This window comes from Pleuronectes platessa, chromosome 10 (genome assembly GCF_947347685.1).
Source record: "Pleuronectes platessa chromosome 10, fPlePla1.1, whole genome shotgun sequence".
Taxonomy (NCBI): domain Eukaryota; kingdom Metazoa; phylum Chordata; class Actinopteri; order Pleuronectiformes; family Pleuronectidae; genus Pleuronectes; species Pleuronectes platessa.
The window spans coordinates 1,055,883-1,074,814 of record NC_070635.1 but is presented as its reverse complement, the minus strand read 5'-3'; the positions used below and the strand labels follow the sequence as shown (position 1 = coordinate 1,074,814).

The following is an 18,932-nucleotide window of genomic DNA, read 5'->3' as shown; positions in this document are numbered from 1 at the left end:
TTAGAAACCAATCCGCCGGCTGCAGCGCCGCGTCCCCGTCGGCTCGATGAAGAGCGCTATCGAAGCCGTGGAATTCAAAGCGCTCACAGATCTGAACTTGGCGAGATACAGTAAGAGGACTGTAAAAGGAGAGATCCGCTGTCTGTGAGCACTCTGCTTCCCAACCAATGATTCTCAGCCCTTGCCCTTTCCTGACCTTGAAATCTCAGAGGGAGCTTGGGGGGGGGGCTGTGTGGGAAACGGGAGGCCAAGAGTCTGCTAAACAGTTGTGTCATTGAGTTTCCACACAACACAGCGACTGTGTAGTTGCTGCTGAGTGTAGGGGAGCAGGCGTGTCGCCGCCCGGAGCCCGACGGGTTAAACAAGGGGCAGAAATTCCGAGGAGCGATTTGGTCCTGAAGCAGCAACTTATATGGATAAATCTGAGAGGGTGGGGGGGGGGGGGGGGGGGGCGGGGGGGAAGAATGAGTATCTGGAGCAGGAAATCTGGGAAAAATATACAACACCACTAAACACAACAATCCTACTGTCAGAGCGGAGGACACAATTGCTTCCACTACAAACACAAGCAATCAGTAACAGCCTTATCTCGAAGCCCCTTCTCCAGCCCCCCCCCCCATCCCACGTTTGCTTGCCGACCACACTTGTCGTCCGTGTGTGCGGCTGCTCGTGGGCCCTCCGTGTTCAACACACAGTGTTGGCCCTCCGCCTGACTCGGGGATCTATGAAGCTACCTCCGCTCTTCCTGAGACGAGCGCTCGCCAAGACGGTGCTGGCTGCATGCGGTGGGGATCCGGCACGGAGGAGAGGTGGGGGAGGCACGATCACAGAGAGAGAGAGGATATCTATTCTCTCTCTCTCTTCTAACAGAGCGGTGAGAGGAAGCTTCGCCCAGAGGCAAGTGTATTTATGTTGAAAGAAAACACACAAGCGTATAAGCCCCAGCGCCGGAGAAGATAAACCTGCGTCCACGTAGCGGCACATTCTTGGGAACAGTTGTAGGAACGGTTTGTGTTTTTGTTCCGTGTGAAAGGTGTGCCATCACAAAGAGGAACTCAGGAGGTTTTTGTTAAAGACAAGATTATTTGGTACTTTGTTTTTGTGTGAAATGAGTAATAGGTTTGTGGATAAACACGTTATGCTTTCAAGGGTTTGACAGTGAATACCCTGCTTATGCAAATCTGCCTCCCTCCAGAGGACGGGCTGAATTCAAAAAGTGACAAAGCTTTTCTCTGGTGTGCGACCTACATTATTGAGGAATTCTCCACATTTTTGTCACGCTCTCGACAAATCTCGCAGCACAATAAAGCTCACAAGACGGAAAATGCTTTTTCCAAGAGGACGTGAGCGGCCACAGGACGAGGATCCGGAACCTGCTTCTCCTTCACCGACGCTTCCTCAGCGTATATCGGCTAAGACTTCTGACTTCTGCCGCATGTTCAATGATTTCAAACGGGTTCCGGTTCCCATGTGACGACAGCCGGGGCTTCGGTTGGTTCGGTTTCACCCACTGACTTCCACTGAGGTCTGCACCATCACAGGGAACGCTGTGATCCGGAGCTCGCAGTGTTTCAACGTGCGCTGAGTCAACTCGCCTGAAATAAAAACCATTCTACACGGAGTTTGAGGGATGTTGATGAAGAGAACCTTCAGTCCAGTCTTCACACATTCTGCTTCAGACCGTTTACCCCAACACACGTGATTATATTACATATTTAATATACAGGTTCTGTTCTCTGCTGAACGGTCGTTGAGTTGTTCTACTACAGAAACGTCTGTCGACTCTCTTCACGCAAGAAGAAGCGAATCAATGACGAAGGTTTTGTGAAGACATTTTAAAGACAAACTCGTTTCTGAGTGGACAGAAACAGACAAATTAAATGTGGTCTCTACGACGGGCACTGCTTTGAATCACGGATAATGAGACTGCATTGGAATCACGTTCTGGATTTTTCTAGATAACGCCAGTGACCAGTATCGTGTCGTCCAGCCTGACGCTCCCGAACCCGGGGAGGTTTGGCATCTCCCAGCCCCCAGGAGGTGTCACAGCTAAAGGTTAAAGGTCAAGAGCAGCAAGACGAGCCCTAACAGACACAGGAACCTGTTCCCTTCAACCGTCTGCCCCCCCTCAGCTGCCAGGCTCCAACGCCCCCTGAAGCCAGTCCTGCTTTTCCAGGAACCGTTTAATGTCCGGCTGCACTTCTACACCTTTTTCTGAGGACACGCAGGACTCAGAATACTCGTGAAAGCTCTTCCTCTTTAGGATTTAAGGTCTTTTTAAGGTGAATTATATAAACTCCTGTTGACTTGTTTACTTCACATCGAGGAAAACAAACCATCTCTAAAGCTGCTACATGCCTCTCTGGGTGCTCGACTCTATTTTAGTGTGTTAGCTCTTTCTGTTCCTGCAAAGGGAACGTAAACAGCACATCAATGTGGTTTTCTAATTAATGCTCGATTCCTGTTGCTGTATAATAATCCATCAAGTAAATTAAAGCCATAAATCACTCTGCACCTGTGGCTCCCAGGCCAGCGTGAGCGACTGGAGAGACAGCAGACATTCAGCTGACGCCCAGAGAAATTACACCAGACGGGTTTTCTTGTTCTTTTTACAGCTGCACAGGTTAAAGCAACATTTCATATTAGACAACTTTTATTTTGATTGATTCTTTTTTGTAGAAGGGCGTGTCTGGCAACGTGAGGGAAACTAATGCCAGACAGAAAGAGAAGCTGTTTTTAACGCTGCCATTTTTCCAAAGAAGGATTTAGTTTTAGTTCAACCCGTCCATAAGTTCATTTTAACACTGACCTGCCTTTCAACTTTTAATACAACTGATTCTATCGTTACCCACAGCTTTATACACTGTGACTTCGGATTCAGAAGAATGATGTTCATCTGCTTCTTGCTGGTCCCAAGCCTCGGGGGGTCGGAAGATGATTTAAGGGATCATTATTTTTCTGTGACTGCTCTCAATGTTTGCTTTTGTCCGATAAGGAAAAATAAAACTTCTACTTTATAGCATCTAAGAGCAAGAGAAGTCGTAAACAAGTATATTAAATAAAAGTATATTTTCCTTTAGGATGGAGCAGATAGAGTTGAGACAATTTATCAGGAACTCTTTTAAAAACCTCAAACTTAAAGCCAATTCATAGTTTCTGTTTTCAGTTTCTTCAGTGTTCCCTTGGTCTAAATTATAAAAGATTATTATCTTGTAGTTTTAGATTTTGAAAATGAAACCACACGCGCAGATTGCAGCCTCGTTATAAAACTGTTTGTAGAGCAGGAGGAAAGGAATTCAGTCAGTCTGGCTCCGGCAGAAGAAACAGCTGTAAACCACAAAGTCTCCATCTGAACCTGTTGAACAAAGTGTTGCCACGAGTCAGGTTTTCATTCACCAGATCTTAAAACTCTCCAGCTGCTTGTTCCCGGTTCCAGACACAAGAAACCTTTTCGGTGCGCCACCAAAAAAACATTTCCAAAGCAACAAATAGTGAAAACTGAAGACACAGAGGATTCTGTCTCGTTTCTTTCATGACATGTTCATAATTCAAATTGAAATAAACATTTTGACAATAGTAAATGGCATCAGCCTCAGCTTCCAGAGTGGAACACAGCATGGAGAAGTGCTACTGACCCTGTTGTCTCTGCTAACAGCTGCTGTCCAGTTACAAGTGTTAACATGGAGGAGACGAGATGTTATTAGAGCTACAGTAAAACTGAATCTGAAGCAAAATGCTCATGTGGACAGAGGTGGTTTTATTTTGAAAAAGCCATTTTCAAAGTAAAGTGGATGTAGCACTGGTTGATTCTGTTTCTGAGTTGTGTTACAACGTCTTTAATAAAAACATACAAACAACTCCCCACAGGCAACGAGGCGTTTCATGTGCAATGGGGCGGTGAGGGCCACACGGAGCCAGCCCCCCCGCCCCCAACCCTCCACAAGCTCCCTGACATTGACTAACACACACACACACACACAAACACACACACACAAACACACTTCTCCTCAGAAACAGCTGACGTTTTAACAGGCTTACAACAGCTGACAGGCTACAGGTGGGGCAGAGGGGACCCTTCATAAGCCCTCCTACCCCCCTCCCCCTTTTAGTACCATGCTCATAACTCTCCTCAGCCACACACACACACACACACTCACACACACACCTGTTGTGACTCCAGAGGAATTGTGAAAAACCTTCCTTCATACTGTATCACCCACCTACTCACACACTCCCTCCCGTCGGTGCATTAAAACGGGGTTTTATGACCCTCCAGCATGTGTTTGAGTGGCTCAGGAGTGTGTGTGTGTGTGTGTGTGTGTGTGTGTGTGTGTGTGTGTGCGACTATAACAACAGATGCTACCATAGCACAGGAGAACGGGCTGAAAGCACTAAGCTTCTTTGCTTTGCTCCAGTGGAGCCGGTGGCGGCTCTACGGCAAAGAGAAAACCTCGCTGTCATGTTAATCCAGTGATTTCCTCCCACAATGCCCAGGTCCTCACTTCAATCACCGCTGTGCACCATCACAGAGCCGGTGTGACCGTATGATGAGGATCCTATAATCCGGAGGTCGCGCCCGAGTCGGGGGGGTAATTGACCTTTTGGTTAACTTGTTTTACAGTCGCAGGGCGTTAGCGACTCATCCGTTGTGGAGATCGGACGCTGCAGCAGCTCAGCAAGATGCCTCCTGGGAAATCTATGTCATTTGTAGATACCCCCAACTCCCCCCCTCCCCCCTCGTGCACATTCTCCAAACACTTTTGTCAGACGAAGTTTCCTGCAAAGTGAATTGTGTAGGCGGGATATTTAGGCCGACGACTATCGGTTTGTGGAAAAGAGCAAAGCTGCGAAGAAGAGAGGGGATTTGAAAGCGCAGCACTTCTTTGGATTGGAGGAGGATCCATGGGGTGGAATGAAGAAGACATAACACATCTTCGGATTAGGTATTCTTGCTGGGTTTGCAAAACACAGCAAAAGACAAGTTTCTACCAACTTCTACAGAGCCGACGCTCTCACCACCAAATGTGTTTTCTTCTTCTTCTTCTTCTCATCGTTCACTCCCGTGGCAGAGGAGACGATTTATCAACAGTCATTTCCATCTGGGAGAATAACTCGATATGCAGAACACGAGGAGGAGGCTGAACCAGAGTGCTGCTGCTTTTGTTAAGGAGGAGGCCTGTTGCTACTGGAGGCACAGAGCTCAGGGTCCAGCACAGTGAGGGTCAGAGGTCACGTTCTCACATTAACTCCACAGTCCAGGAAACACAGGGAACTTAACGTACCAGTGGACAGAGGTGGAAAGTAACGAATTACATTTACTCACCTTACTGTAATTGTGTACCTTTATTGTGTACTTTGTAATTTTTTGAGTAGTTTTTGAAATGGGTCATTTTACTTTTACTTAAGTAGATTTTGACTGAAGTTTTATAAGATTTATGACCCCTTGTCCTTTTTTGAACTACTACTTTTCACTTTTACTTGAGTAGATTTTTAGATGGGTACTTTTACTTGTACTTAAGTAAAATTTCATCAAAGTAAAAGGTACTTTTACTTGAGTACAGTATTTCATTACTTTTTACACCTCTGCCAGTGGAACACTAACACGGTCAACTGAGGACCTAGTAAGAAAACTGACGAGGAGGATAAACCTTAACAGATACAGACTCCCTTCAATGTTCTTCAGTGAGGAGAACCACATGTCAAAGCCCCAGAACATAAACCTGCTCCTGAGAAGATCAGGGTTTCTGATCCTCACACAGAATGAGTCAAGACGCTGATCAATGCCGTGCAAACACATTTCCTCGTGTTCTTATCTCGTCCTCTCCCCGCTCTCGCTTTGCCTTTATTCCCTTTCTGGAGAAGCAGGAGGATTCTTTCTCCAAGCCCGGTGCTGTTCCAGCTGTAATGTGATAACCAGTTCAATAACATAAACAACTGCCAGAATCCTCGAGAGGAAAGATGCAGAGAGAGAGAGTGTGTGTTTTAGTGTGTGTGTGTTAGTGTTAGTGTGTGTGTACATGAGTCAGTGGGCGGTTGTCGGTGTGTGTGCGTTTCGGTTCTACATGGGAGTGTGTGTGGGCTGGAGAGCAGGAGAGGCCTGGGCGAGAGGTGAGGACGGGCCTGGGCGAGAGGTGAGGACGAGTCAGCCATTGAACACCATCAAATAAAACGTTATCTAATGCCTGCGCTGACACGGCCCGACAGAAAACAAGTGCACCCTCCATCGACTGGAAGCACGGCCGTGAAAACAACTGGGTTTTCACATCAGAGCCGAGAGACGAGGCTTCAGCAGCACTTAGCAGAGCCATCAGGGTGTTTGTGCACTTTCTGAGCAGAACCTCATTCCCTGGTAAAGACCTTTTTAATCGTTCCAAAGAAAGAGAAACACCGTCTCGCAAAGAAGGTTCTAACCCTTCCACCAGGTCTACAGCCACCTCCACAGGAGCAGGGGACGGACAACATGCAGCCATTACATCCACTTTCAAAAACTGTTTTAGATCTGGAACTCATCTAAATAGGAAACCAGTATATGTCTCAGTGAAGCACTTTCCTCCACCGAGGCCCAACAGTCCCTTGGAATTCAATCAGGCTTTATAGCTAAGCCCAAATAAAACCAATTCAGATCAAGGAATCATAATCTCCACCGCAAAAGACCCGATCCGAACCGAATGACACAAGTACACGATATCAGCCCTCTAAATATGTGGGATTTATTATTCCATCAGGATTCATGAAGTTTTCTCATCAGAGAAAACGTCCAATCACATTGTTAAAGGAAATTATTGATATACATGTCTGGATCCGCCCCTTTTTACCAGATCAGAGCCAATATCTAAACTGTGAAGATTATTATTATTACCATTATTATTATAGAATGAATTCTTCAGGGCCTTGGATGTGAGTTCTGTGGAGTGAGAAGTCGATATTCTCGTGGTCGTACTTTAACAAACTCCGCTTGGAGGATTCATTTCTGAAAGATACCAATAAGCAAATTTTCCAAAACGTTGAACTACTCTTTAAATGGAAATGTTCCTCTAAGGCTGTTTCATGTTAAGTGAAAGAACTTTCTTCAATAAAAGAAATAATTTTTAGGGGAAAAACATGTTTTTGACAAAACATCAGTTTGGTTTTGGTTCTTATGGTTTTTACTGCGACTCCACTGATTTGAGCTGCATCGTAAAACTGAATGAAAATAACACAATCAATCAGATCCAGTGTGTGTTCATGCATGAATACACACAAACACAAACACGCCTACAGTCATGGCAACATCACACACAAACACACAAGCACAGGGAAGTGTGTGACTTTGTAAAGAGGGAGGAGAGGGACTTTTCTTCTTCTCTCTCCCTGAAACCACAGCTTCCTCAGAGGAAGAATAGAAAGGAATAAGTTACACACAACCCCCCCCCCCCCGCACCACCATGTTAGCTCCGAGCTAACTTAATGAGCCCTGCGCAGATGGTCCCATAACACCGCCACAGCTGCACGGCCGTAAAGCGACGCCACGCCCCAGCGAGGAGGAGGTGGATATACATCCACATATTCAAATGAGGCCGTAACCTCTGAGTCTCACTTCGCTGGAGGAGGAATCACTGGGAGACGGGACCAGAGGGACCAGGAGGATGGATGGAGGCTTGATGATGATGATGATGATGAAGGGCAATAGAACGCCAGGTCCTCAGATCAGAGAGAGGAAGGCTGAGGAAGAGAGAGGTGAGAAGGCGAGAGCAGGGGGAGTGGGGGGGAGTGGGAAGCCTGGGTGTACAGTTTCAGCTCCTGGCTCGGACTCTTGCTATTTCAGCTGTGCCGGCCAGCAGCCCCTGCTCCACCCGCTCTGTAACCCCGTCAGGTCGGTGGCACGGCACTGGAAGTTTCCCAAATCGTTTCAGAGTGAATAAACAGAGAAGTCTGGAAACGCTGCCGGTCCCGTTGTAGTTCGACAACTCGAGGCTGAACGGGTGGAAACTGAGGCGTTCAGGAGCGATGACGCTCACCACCTCTTGCTGATTGGCTCGTCAGGCCCGACGTAGCCTTCGCTGATTCGTCGAGGTTCTGTCACATGACCTTCTTCTGGAAGAAAACAACCAGCCTCAGCCAACACAACATGGAGAATCAATACGAGTGCTACTGACCCTGTGCAGTTAAATTCTGTATTTCAGAATGTTTACACGTGGAGGAGACGAGATGTTATCTGGAACATGTGAGTGGTCACGTGATGGAGGGTTCTAGGTGTGTGTGTGTTGGACGGTGATTAAAAGAGACGGAGACGAAACGCTCGTGGGGACAGAGATCATTTTAGTTTGTAGCCTCACAGAACAAGTTAATCTCAAATCGATCATGATCATCAAACACTTTGACACCTTCACAGAGAGGAGACAAGAAAAAGAAGCAGAACGCAGGTCGGTTGGTTTTCAGGACAAGTGGTGACAGAGTGTGACTCTATTGACTTCAGGCTACAGTGAAGGGATGTAGTTGATTACTCATGCGTGACCATCGTGGCCCATTCAGCGCGACTGGGGTCAAATCTACGAAAAGAAAATGAACTGGGATCCAAAAAGACACATTTCAGAAGAAACAGGAAGCAGCAGCAGCTTCTTCACTTCTACCTCTCTGTGTTGAAAAGCCTTCAAAACTCAAAAAATACAATATCAGGCCAAAGCAGCCGAAGCAACTGTGTGACTGTTTCAGATTTAGATTCAGGAGGAGAGCTTTGATTCTGGATCAGAACAAAGAGAAGTTCTCCTCTCCTGCGTCTCTTTGCTGCTGCAGCTCCTCACAGGCCTGGAGGTGTTCGACTTCTTCCTTTATCATCTCGTGTGAGGCATTGTTCTCTGAGCTCCTTGGGAACACTATCAGATGGACCTGTGCTGAGCGGAGCCTGCAGCTTGACTCACTGGACAGAGGAGCCGTAATCCAAGCTGAACGTAGAGCGGTCGATCGCAGCCTGTTGTTGATTCTCTATAATCCGCCTGGTTCGTGCTGCTCTGGCTGGAGCTCTGGCAACAAGTCACCTTCAAGTGCAGCCGTGTTATGAAACATATCAAATGTTCTGTGCGTGTGATGCCACAATTAAAAGATTAGTGATGTGACAGTGATATAAGAACAGGTTCTGTGTTTCTGCAGGTATGAGATTTCAACAATAACATAATGAAGTCACAAATGGGAATTAGATCATAATATAACGAGAATTAAGTCATAATATTACAAGAAATGAGTTGTGCTTTAATGAGAAATAAGTTGTAATGTTAAGAGGATAGAGTCATAATTTAATGAGGAAAATGTGGAAATATTAAAAGATTTAAGTTAATTTGAAAAACTCAATGTTATGAAAATTAAATCGTAATTTAATGAGAAGAATTTTGTAATATAAAAAAACTGGTCTTCGGATATTCCCCCTCTAAAATGACATGTAGCCAAAAATGACAACTTTATTCTCATTAATATTTCTTTAATCTTGTAATATCATTATTAGTAGTAGTGGTATTATATAATTTACTCAATGACTTCTTCTCATGTTTAACTAAATGTTATTCTCTTAATACTACATTGTTTTCACAGCATTACGACTTTATTCTCTTAATATTATTCTCATAACCTGGGATCTTTAATGGACCCTGATACTCGCTGGTTCTCTATGAGCAGATCAGACCATAAGTCCCATGTTGACACGTATCTGTCCTCAGATAAAACACTAAGTCTGTGACCTTCACTGTCCCCGGAGCTGAGCCCTCTGGGAAAGGTTTCCTGAGGTAAATCATCCAATCTACTGCAGGTTCAACTGGTTTATTCACCTGCTTGTGCTGGTTTAAGTATCAACGTGTGCAGCACCTCCAGTGACTGACTGGTATAAAAGAAGCAGAAATTGTATTTGTACTAGATGAGTACTCACAAGTAGCAGCTCCTCTGACTCGTCCTCCGTTTACTTCCCGCGCTGCTCGTTTAGTTTATCACTTCTCTCCTTTTCACTCTCTTTCAAAAGCTCCACGACTACTGAGAACTTAATGGAATTTTAAATAAAAGCCCATTCTGCTGAAGGTTGCCAGAAGCTGAACTAAATGGATTCAAATTGAAAGTAAGTGGATTTTGACACCGCGGCCCGTTCAAGGTCGAGCCCGGCCTGGTTCCGAGTTGTGCAGCACTCAAGCTCCTGTTATTCAAGGTTAATCCCACAAATTGTGTTGGGTTTAAGTTGCATTTAACCTACATAGAGGCCCTAGGTTGTGTGTCGCTCCAGGACCGCTGGTCTCTGATCCACCACACACTCTGCACAATGTCCATTTGGCTGGCTTTGCATCACATGACCTCTTTGGTTGGTAAAGAGAATATTAAAAGAAGGGAAATACAACTTAATCTGGATAAAGTGCTGCAAGCAAAAGGGAGGAGAGAGAGAGAGAGAGAGAGAGAGAGAGAGAGAGAGAGAGAGAGAGAGGAGAGAGAGAGAGAGAGAGAGAGAGAGAGAGAGACGACAGGACAGCAGACGCCCAGAGATGAAATGTAATAGTGAGGCCAGATTCCTACAGATTCCATAATCCCTGATCAAGATAAATGTAACGTGCTTTCTCTGTTTTCATTTGCTCATCTGTTTCTACCTCACAGTGAATAAACCAGGTCAGCACAGATTTCCACTTTGGCTCCAAAGCCGGATATTTTCAGCAATTTCTTTTCCGAGGCGGAGCAGATAAATTTAGTTCCCTGAGCGAGATATTTTTATCAACAAAAAAATCAACAACGAGTGGGGATTTACCAGCGTTTCCTTTATTCCTGCTGAACCTTTATGTAACAGACGTTCTTAGAATGACGCGAGAGCAGATCCGATGAACTGTGACACACAACGTAAACCGTCCCATAATTACATCATCAGTGAAATACCACAGTGGGGGTAAGCAGGTGAGACTTCAGCCTCTTGCTCGAGGGCACTTTGGCAGAACAATCAGCTGCACTCGGATCCTGTGACCTTTTCGTGTTACAAGACGCTCTCTTTTAAAGTCCAGGCCGCTCTGCCGCCCCGACTTCTCCCGGATCCATCATCGTGAGGACGGAGCGGAGAAGTTCTGTGCGGCTCTGTTCATCTGCTCGTGACTCAGGCCGCGCTGGCGTTCAACTCCAGCGAGCAGGAGTGTGGAATCCCACGTTCTCGTTAAACTCGGAGGTTGAACGTGCCGCCCGCACTGAAAGACGACACCAACAGTTGCCGCTCGTCCAGAAAGCCACAGAATATCAGGTTGTTTTCACGTCAACACAACTTCCTGACGTTTCACATCAAATCTCCCTGATGACATAAGGAGGGAGTGAGCCGAGGTTAAAAAGGTTCTTCTGCCTCAAAACGTCTCTGAGCGGATTCATTACACGTATGATGCATTCAAAAGCAACATGTTGCTCTTCATGTGTTTCTGCTGTTAAACTGGTGTGTGTTGGAACAAAGGGGGAAAAGCACTGAAAGCACCAGAAGGACAAAATGTCTCCAGAACCTTTTTGTAATTCTCCAGCTCGAGCACATTAAAAAACACAGTAAAGTTCTAATTAAGCTTAGTTTCCCCTCTGGATCTCTGCTGCGTTACTTTGTTAAACAAACTTTATGTTCTGTTAGAAAACACAGCACATGTTTTTATTTACCATCAGAGAAAAGACGACATTAGGGACTTTAACATTTAAACTTTGTTAGCGTTTAGCTTGTTTATAGTTTTCAGGCTTGATATTTTAGAAACTAGGATCAGACCTCGGGTTCTGGGATGTCCCTGGATCACTAAAAAGGTTTGGAAGGTCATCTGCTTTCTAAAGAAGAGACTGCTGATGGGAGAGAAAAGAGTTCTCCTTCTAAAATAGTTATGTATTTAAAGATTGCATCATCTGTGTGTGTGTTAATAACTAAATGATTAATTTAACCCGGGAAGGCACAGACATGCTTGACCTTTAACTGACCCCTTGGTTACAGCAGCTTCCCTGAACTCACCACGGTCCAATGAAATCAGGCAGAAAGACGACTTGCAGGATATTGCAGCATCGAAACCCGGAGGAGTTTCTCTAATGATGATATGAAATAATTATGAAGGAATCTTATCGAATGGTGGCTTGTGCCGGCACAACAAAAACAAACCGGCGGCTGTGTGACGGTTCCCTTCCCGACCCTCGCTAAGTGTTGGTTAAATAAACCAACACACTCACGCTCTCCGAGGACAGATGAGTTCCTTAAACGCATCCCACTTCACAGACAAATGAGATTTGTTAACACAAAAGGCTTTTAACACTTAATTACCCACTTCCTAGATCGTTAGAGGGAACAGAGAAATGATGAAAAATGAAATTTCAAGTGGTAATCTACCAGACTGCTTTTTGAACTGGTCCCCGTCTGGGCGGCTCAGTGCTCGCTCCTGTTTACATGAGATAATGTCAGAAGCTAATTGTTAATAATCATATTTATGTTTTATTCTGCTGTAATCTGATTGAGCTGTGGTTGAATAAAACTAGTTTGGTTGTTTCAAATCACCAAATCCTCAACAAAGGCTGAAGATCCTGAGGTTTCAGCTGCTTTCCCCTGTTTCATATCACCGATAATTGAACAAATTGGAAAAGACAAACAACCTCACAAGGTCACGTTGTGGTCAGAGATACTACTTTCTGCTGCTTTCAGAAATAACTCACTTGTTCAAAAGCGTGATCAGATTCGTGCATTATCACTTAGAGAAGGAGATTAATGATAAATCCACAGATGTATTTACATTAGTACACGAGATCTCATCACTTTATAAACTTCTCTGATGTGGAATGATCCAAAGGTTCAATATCAACTGGAGATCAGTTGTTTTTTCCCCTGGATTTAAAATCTAATCAGGCAGGAGTCCTGCCGGTGTCCAGCAGCAGCTGAGGAGCTCACCCAGTTTGCAGCCGCGCCAAAACCAACACAGCTAAACCAACAACCAATCACCAACAGGCTGTTTGAAGAAGCCTCCGCCGTGCACCGCTTTAATCAACACTCCACTCAAATCACGGTGAACAGCACACTTCAGTCCTCCTCCTTCTCCTCTTCCTCCTGCTCCTCCTCCTCAGGATGGGCCTGGATCACCTCCCTGTCCCCTGGTCTGAAGAGGAGCCCCGCCTCTATCTGCTCATTACCTTAATTGATGTTTAACCCGTAGATCAGCAGCTGATGATGGCTCAATTAAGAGCTTGCTGGAGGACAGGGATTAGTCCTGTGTAAGTAAGGCGGTTTGTTGCCTTGCAGCCTCGGCCTCTCTGGATCCTGATCCCTCGCCCCGGCCCCGAGGGTCAGAGCAGGGACGCCGTGTTGGCAAATACATCCGACCAGATCTCAACGAGGGAAAGATCACCCTAAGGGCTGGTCATGTGCATGTTTTCTTTCTGTTCAATCCATAAATTGTTACCAGATTATAAATGGTTGATGAGAGGAGATCAAATCAGCTTGAACGTTCTTTCTTGACCTTGAAATAGAAATTTGTCGAAACGTTCTTCTCACCAGGTTCAGCAGGTTTGTTTCCGGGAGGTGAAAATACATGTTCTGGTTTTACAGAGAGCAAAGTACTGAAGGTAAAGGACGGCTAGGTACTTGTACCCATCTCCAGATATAACAAATGGTATTATATTGATTTAAATGCGTCAACTCTTCAACCCCAACACGAGCTTACGTGCTGATGAACACTCAGAATGAAACCGTTTCCAGTGAAACTTCCTCCTTCTCATTTCGATGCTGCTGAAAACCAAGAGATCACTGAAGTGACTGAGCTGTAATTGCTTCAGCTTTGCTTCTGCACGTTACCCTCTGGCCTGGGCCAAAGAAAACAAACCACAGGCCACATCAGAGAGTCTCAGCCGACCTGGTTCCTCCAGCCTGCCTGGTGCTTTCTATGGCTGCAGGCACAGGAGGGAGGCCATTTTGAAATGGCAGTGGGGGGAGAGTGGATTGTGAGGTGAGGCTTGCTGCTGCTACTTCTCACATTAAGTGGCTGATGGTCTCCTCTTTGCACAAAAACACCTTTGGCTTCAAGTTCCATTAGCGGAGAGGGAGGGAGGAGGTTTCTTTGGCTCTTTCAATGTGCCGGGGTAAAGCGCTGCCCTTCCATGATTGAATCATAGCCATAATAGCAGAAGGCAGAGGCCTGCTGTGCAGCTGAGTTCTTCCTGTTCTCCTCGCTCAGCGTGGGAACAGCCGTGGACGAAATCTGCCTCGGAATCAGCTCACAAAAGAGGCCACGGAAGCAGCACGGCCGGAGCAGGTAGTAATTGCTTCTTTCTGCTGAAATGATCCGTCGGTTTGAAAGGAGCTCGACTCGTGGAGGCTTTCAGTCTGACGCTCGTCTAACTGGGCTCACCGGGTTGTTTCTGGAGCAGGAGCACGGGTCAGCTTCAGGCGCGCACACGGAAAACACATGTCCAGCTCCGAGGCTGCTCTGCTGCACACGGCTGAGCTCAGAAGGTAAACAACCAAATCAACAAGGTGTGGGAGACTCGTCCTCCAGGACTCAGCAGCGTTCTGTCCCTGCTGCTGGAATGTGAAACAAATTGATGTGACTTTCTGCTCCCGCTCCCTGATGCAGCCCTGGCTTCAGCAGTGATTACAGCCCATCGATACGCAGCCCGGCCAACAAACACATTGATTAGTGAAAATTAGACCCCAGTTACAATTACAGTGTGAGCCAACGTCCTGGGTCCCACTGTGGAAGTGTGGCGGGCCCTGACTAATGGAGAGCGCTGCAATATCTGTCAGGGAATTAATAAGCTGCTGCTCGCTCTCCAGCCTCATTCAGAGGATTGGCTGGGACCTGATTCAGCTCTCCACTGACCACAGAGTCATTATAACTCCACCAGTAGGTAGAGCAGGGAGGACCTCATCCAGGAGGATTATGTTCATCATCAACACATGACCACATCTGGGAAGCTTGAGGAACGACTTAGAGTTAGTGGATCTATTCTCCTCTCGATCAACGAATGGATCCAGCATCTAAAATCAAAAATACTTAAATTAAACTAAAATCTGGTCCTCTACCTCCACCAAGGAGGTTGGATCCATTTCTGTTTGTTATTCTGTCAGCAGGATTCTGCAAAAACTACAGAACCGATCTTATTGAAACTTGGTGGAAGATTTCTCAGAAAATAACAGGCTGTTAAATTAAAAAAGGGAGGGAGCGACTTTCTGAATTCAACACAACAATCTCCCTCGGTCTGTTAGAAGCTGATCTGGAGCTTCCACTCAGCTGACCCACTTTTACAGGCATGTAGAAGACTTCCTGTCCGTGTGGTCCTAAGAGGCTTTTGTACTTTTGTCACTAACGTGGGAGAGAAGATGGAAATTTCAACATTTTGTGACCAATTCATTCTGATTCTGATTAAGAAGATCATGCAGAATCTCTAGAGCAGCTTCGAATAGAGAAGAAGGTGAGACTGATGTGACCCCTGCTGTTTCCAAGGTCATAATTAACTTACTACCTTACTTATATATTACCATATAATTATAGTATTTGTTTTGTTTTTTGTTAAACTATCATGGCTTTGATTTTTTTACCAATCCAAAAGCGTAATGCTTATAAGAACATATAACTATTGAAATCAAGCATGAACTTTTAAAGTGAATTAATTGATTGAAAATGAACTAGCAAACAGACTGGATGTTGGAGTAAGTAATTTAATTCAAAATTAATCTGTCAAACACTCACTGGTCCCAGTTTCTCCAGTGAGAAAATAAAAAAAGGTTTTCCACTGTTAGCGAGGCGAGTGATGACACCAGAGAACGTGTCACCGTGTTCTGACACTGTGCAGAAAAACTGTCAAGAGAAACTATCATATTATTACATATAATAATAAGTTTCTGTACAAATGTTAAAACGTGCACATGTGAAAGTTCACGTCTGTGCTCTCAGACGCTCGTCTCCTCACGTCTGGAGAGCACGGGGGTCGGTTTGCACTTCAGCAGGAAGCTGCAGCAGGAGAGAATGATTGTACTTCCTCAAATTAACAGAAGCGAGGAGGGAGGAGGCGGGAGGAAGAGGGGGAGGTGGTTCTCCCCCCCCCCCCCCCCCCCCCCCACACTGTGTTGTGACTGTAGCCAGCGGAGCACACGATGCAGACACATGGCGGAACTTCAGTGAGGAAAACCCAAAACCCAAAAGTCCTGTTCCTCCACAAACCTCCGAACTCTGACTCTGGCAGTTTGGACGGACGCTCGGCAGAATAATATCCAAGATGATTTTCACTTCTAGAAAAAACGCCGGCTTGGCTCCGGCTCTGCTGAGGAGCTCCGGCTCTGCTGAGGAGCTCCGGCTCCGGCTGCCGTCACGCTGCTAAGGAACACAAAAGCCCTTTTCTGGAGCTGAGCCTGTAACTTATCTGGAGCTTAAGCTTTTGCACTGAACAAGTCCAGTTACAATATTTTGTTCAATTTGTGGACTGTGTTCCCATGTGAGAGCGGGAGAGGGGGGGGGGTCCTCCAGAGACTTGAGAGACCACAGCTGCTTTCCGGATCCTGTCCAGATATAACGTGATGTATGTGAAAATGCAAAAAGTCAGAGTCAGAAACCGAGGACCTTTTCCAGAGGATTCACTGTGAGCGAGTGGGAGTGAAGAGGAGGTTTCTAACGAGGAAGAGTGTCACGTAATAAACTGGATATGAAGGACGACTGATTGACATCATATTTTATGAGATCAGAGGAAATAAGAAGACGATTCATGGTGTTAAAATTTGGGTCAAATCACTTTCAACTTCTCATCAGCATCTGGGAAACTGACCAATCTGACTCTGCAGCTTCTAAACTAAAAGTTCCAGAAAACCAAACATGTGTGTTCACGTCAAATCCCCCCCCCCCCCCCCCACCACCCTTCAATGGAACCAAACCCAAATATAACTGAGGGTCAGATCTCAGCATCTCAATCTTCACAGGACCAAAGTTTCACCGAACTCTCATAGTCTATTCGGCCTGGAGGGATCTGTACGAGCGTCAGAAGCTCAGGGAGAAGCACGGCTCGGCTCGGCTCGGCTCGGCTCAGCACCCTTATCTGGACCGTCCCTGTCCCCCCCCCCCCCCCCCGGTACTGTGACATCTTTTTGGCAAACCTGGACTTCACCTGCAGGCGTCCTCTGTCCATGTCCCTCTGCTGCTGCACAAGGTAATGATGTAACAGTTCCTTCTGACATGTGAGACTTCCCTCCAGAGACACACACTCATTGTCTCACTGCCTCTCTCCCAGTCACCTGCCTCTCTTCCAGCCCCCTGCCTCTCTCCCAGTCACCTGCCTCTCTCCCAGTCACCTGCCTCTCTCCCAGTCCCCTGCCTCTCTCCCAGTCCCCTGCCTCTCTCCCAGTCACCTGCCTCTCTCCCAGTCCCCTGCCTCTCTCCCAGTCACCTGCCTCTCTCCCAGTCACCTGCCTCTCTCCCAGTCCCCTGCCTCTCTCCCAGTCCCCTCGCACTCAGTTCCCTGATATCTTCATTACTGGCTGCAAAACGGTTTCCGGGTCTGAGGAGGAAATTAGAAGTTCTGCTGTGACTCGCTCTCCCGGGAGGAAGCAATTACACACAGCGACGAGAGCACAATCGTCGGAAATGGGCTCATGAAGGAGACGTGAAATTATTGGAGCGACACAACAGCTTAGAGGATGTGAGGACACACACACACACACACACACACACACACACACACACACACACACACACACAGTAAACCTGTCACTTTGCGTGTAAACTGAATTGATGACGCTATAAAAGTTACAGCGCCGCTCGGTTCCCGCGGATCCACCGGAGGAGCCAGCGGCTGCGACGCGGTACCGGGGAGAGGAGCTGCCCCCGCGCTGACTCCTCTTGTCGCGCGCGGAGCAGCTCGAGCACCGGGGCTCGCGCCAGAGGAACCGCGGACCGTCCACACACACACGCACAGCTGTCACGGGCTGTCCACACACACACACACACACACAGACACACAGACACACACAGGAGACTCACCGGAGCAGCGGGTCCACATCTGTGTGATGACGCCGCGGACCAGCGTCACTGGGTCGGATCAAAGCGCTCGCGGGCTGTGATCAAAGGCGCAGTGTAACTCTCCGCGCCGCCTCGCAGCAGAACCTTCCTGATCCAGTGGAACTATGAGTTCAGGCAAATGGAGCCTGATCCGCCCTGAGCGCCGCTCCGCTGACTGACAGCCACCACGGGCCAATGGGAGCGGGCGGTGCGCGTCGCGGCGGCCAATCACGTCGCAGGCTGCAGAGTTGTCAGAGGGTGGGCGGGGCCGGTGGCGACATCATGTGTTAAGACTCCGTATCCCTCCGCTGGTCATGTTTTGACAGCAGCGAGTGACTTTCACAGCAAATCACAGCCCGACCCCCCCCCCCCCCCCCCCCCATACACACAAACACACACACACACACACATTAATAACACAGTGGACATGACAGTAGGGATTCTGGACACTCACACAGAAAAAGCTTGAACACCAGAGTTTAGACCCTGTTGGGACATTTGTTCAGTTTGACAACACAACAGTGTGTATCTGACATCCACTCAACAAACACACAAACTCTGTGTCACTTCTGTGTCCACTCCCACTGTGACAGAAACAACCCGTTCAATCAAACAGCTTTTACTTTCACTTCATGTCAGAGCAGAGGACTACTTTGTGTGTCCTCGGCGGAGGAACACGGTGTTTACAGTGAGGGAGGCAGTGATGTGGCGGTGACGCTGTGAGGCGCGTGTCACCGCAGCACACGTGCACGAGTTCACTCTCAGACGCGCTCAGGTTCACACGAGGATGATGAATAAAAAAGTGTTTTATTCTTTATTTACACTCTGTACTCCGAGCTGCGTCACGTGACGTCAGTGAGGAGCAGGCACAGGCTTTTATACCAGAGTGAAAGGTGTGATGTTCAGGAGTTGTGATGTGCAGGAGTTGTGATGTTGTTGTGATGTTATTGTGATGTTCACTAGTTGAGA

The 18,932-nt window shown here is 46.9% G+C and overlaps 1 protein-coding gene across 1 annotated transcript in view; it reads right to left on the bottom strand.

Moving 5' to 3' along the window:
• Positions 1–18,087, bottom strand: part of mef2d (myocyte enhancer factor 2d) — a 38,282-nt gene extending 20,195 nt beyond the window's left edge. The window contains exon 1 of the mRNA XM_053431549.1: positions 17,946–18,087. The gene's annotated coding sequence lies outside the window, so the exon portion shown is untranslated. The remainder of the gene's footprint in view (positions 1–17,945) is intronic.
• Positions 18,088–18,932: the final 845 nt, after the last annotated feature.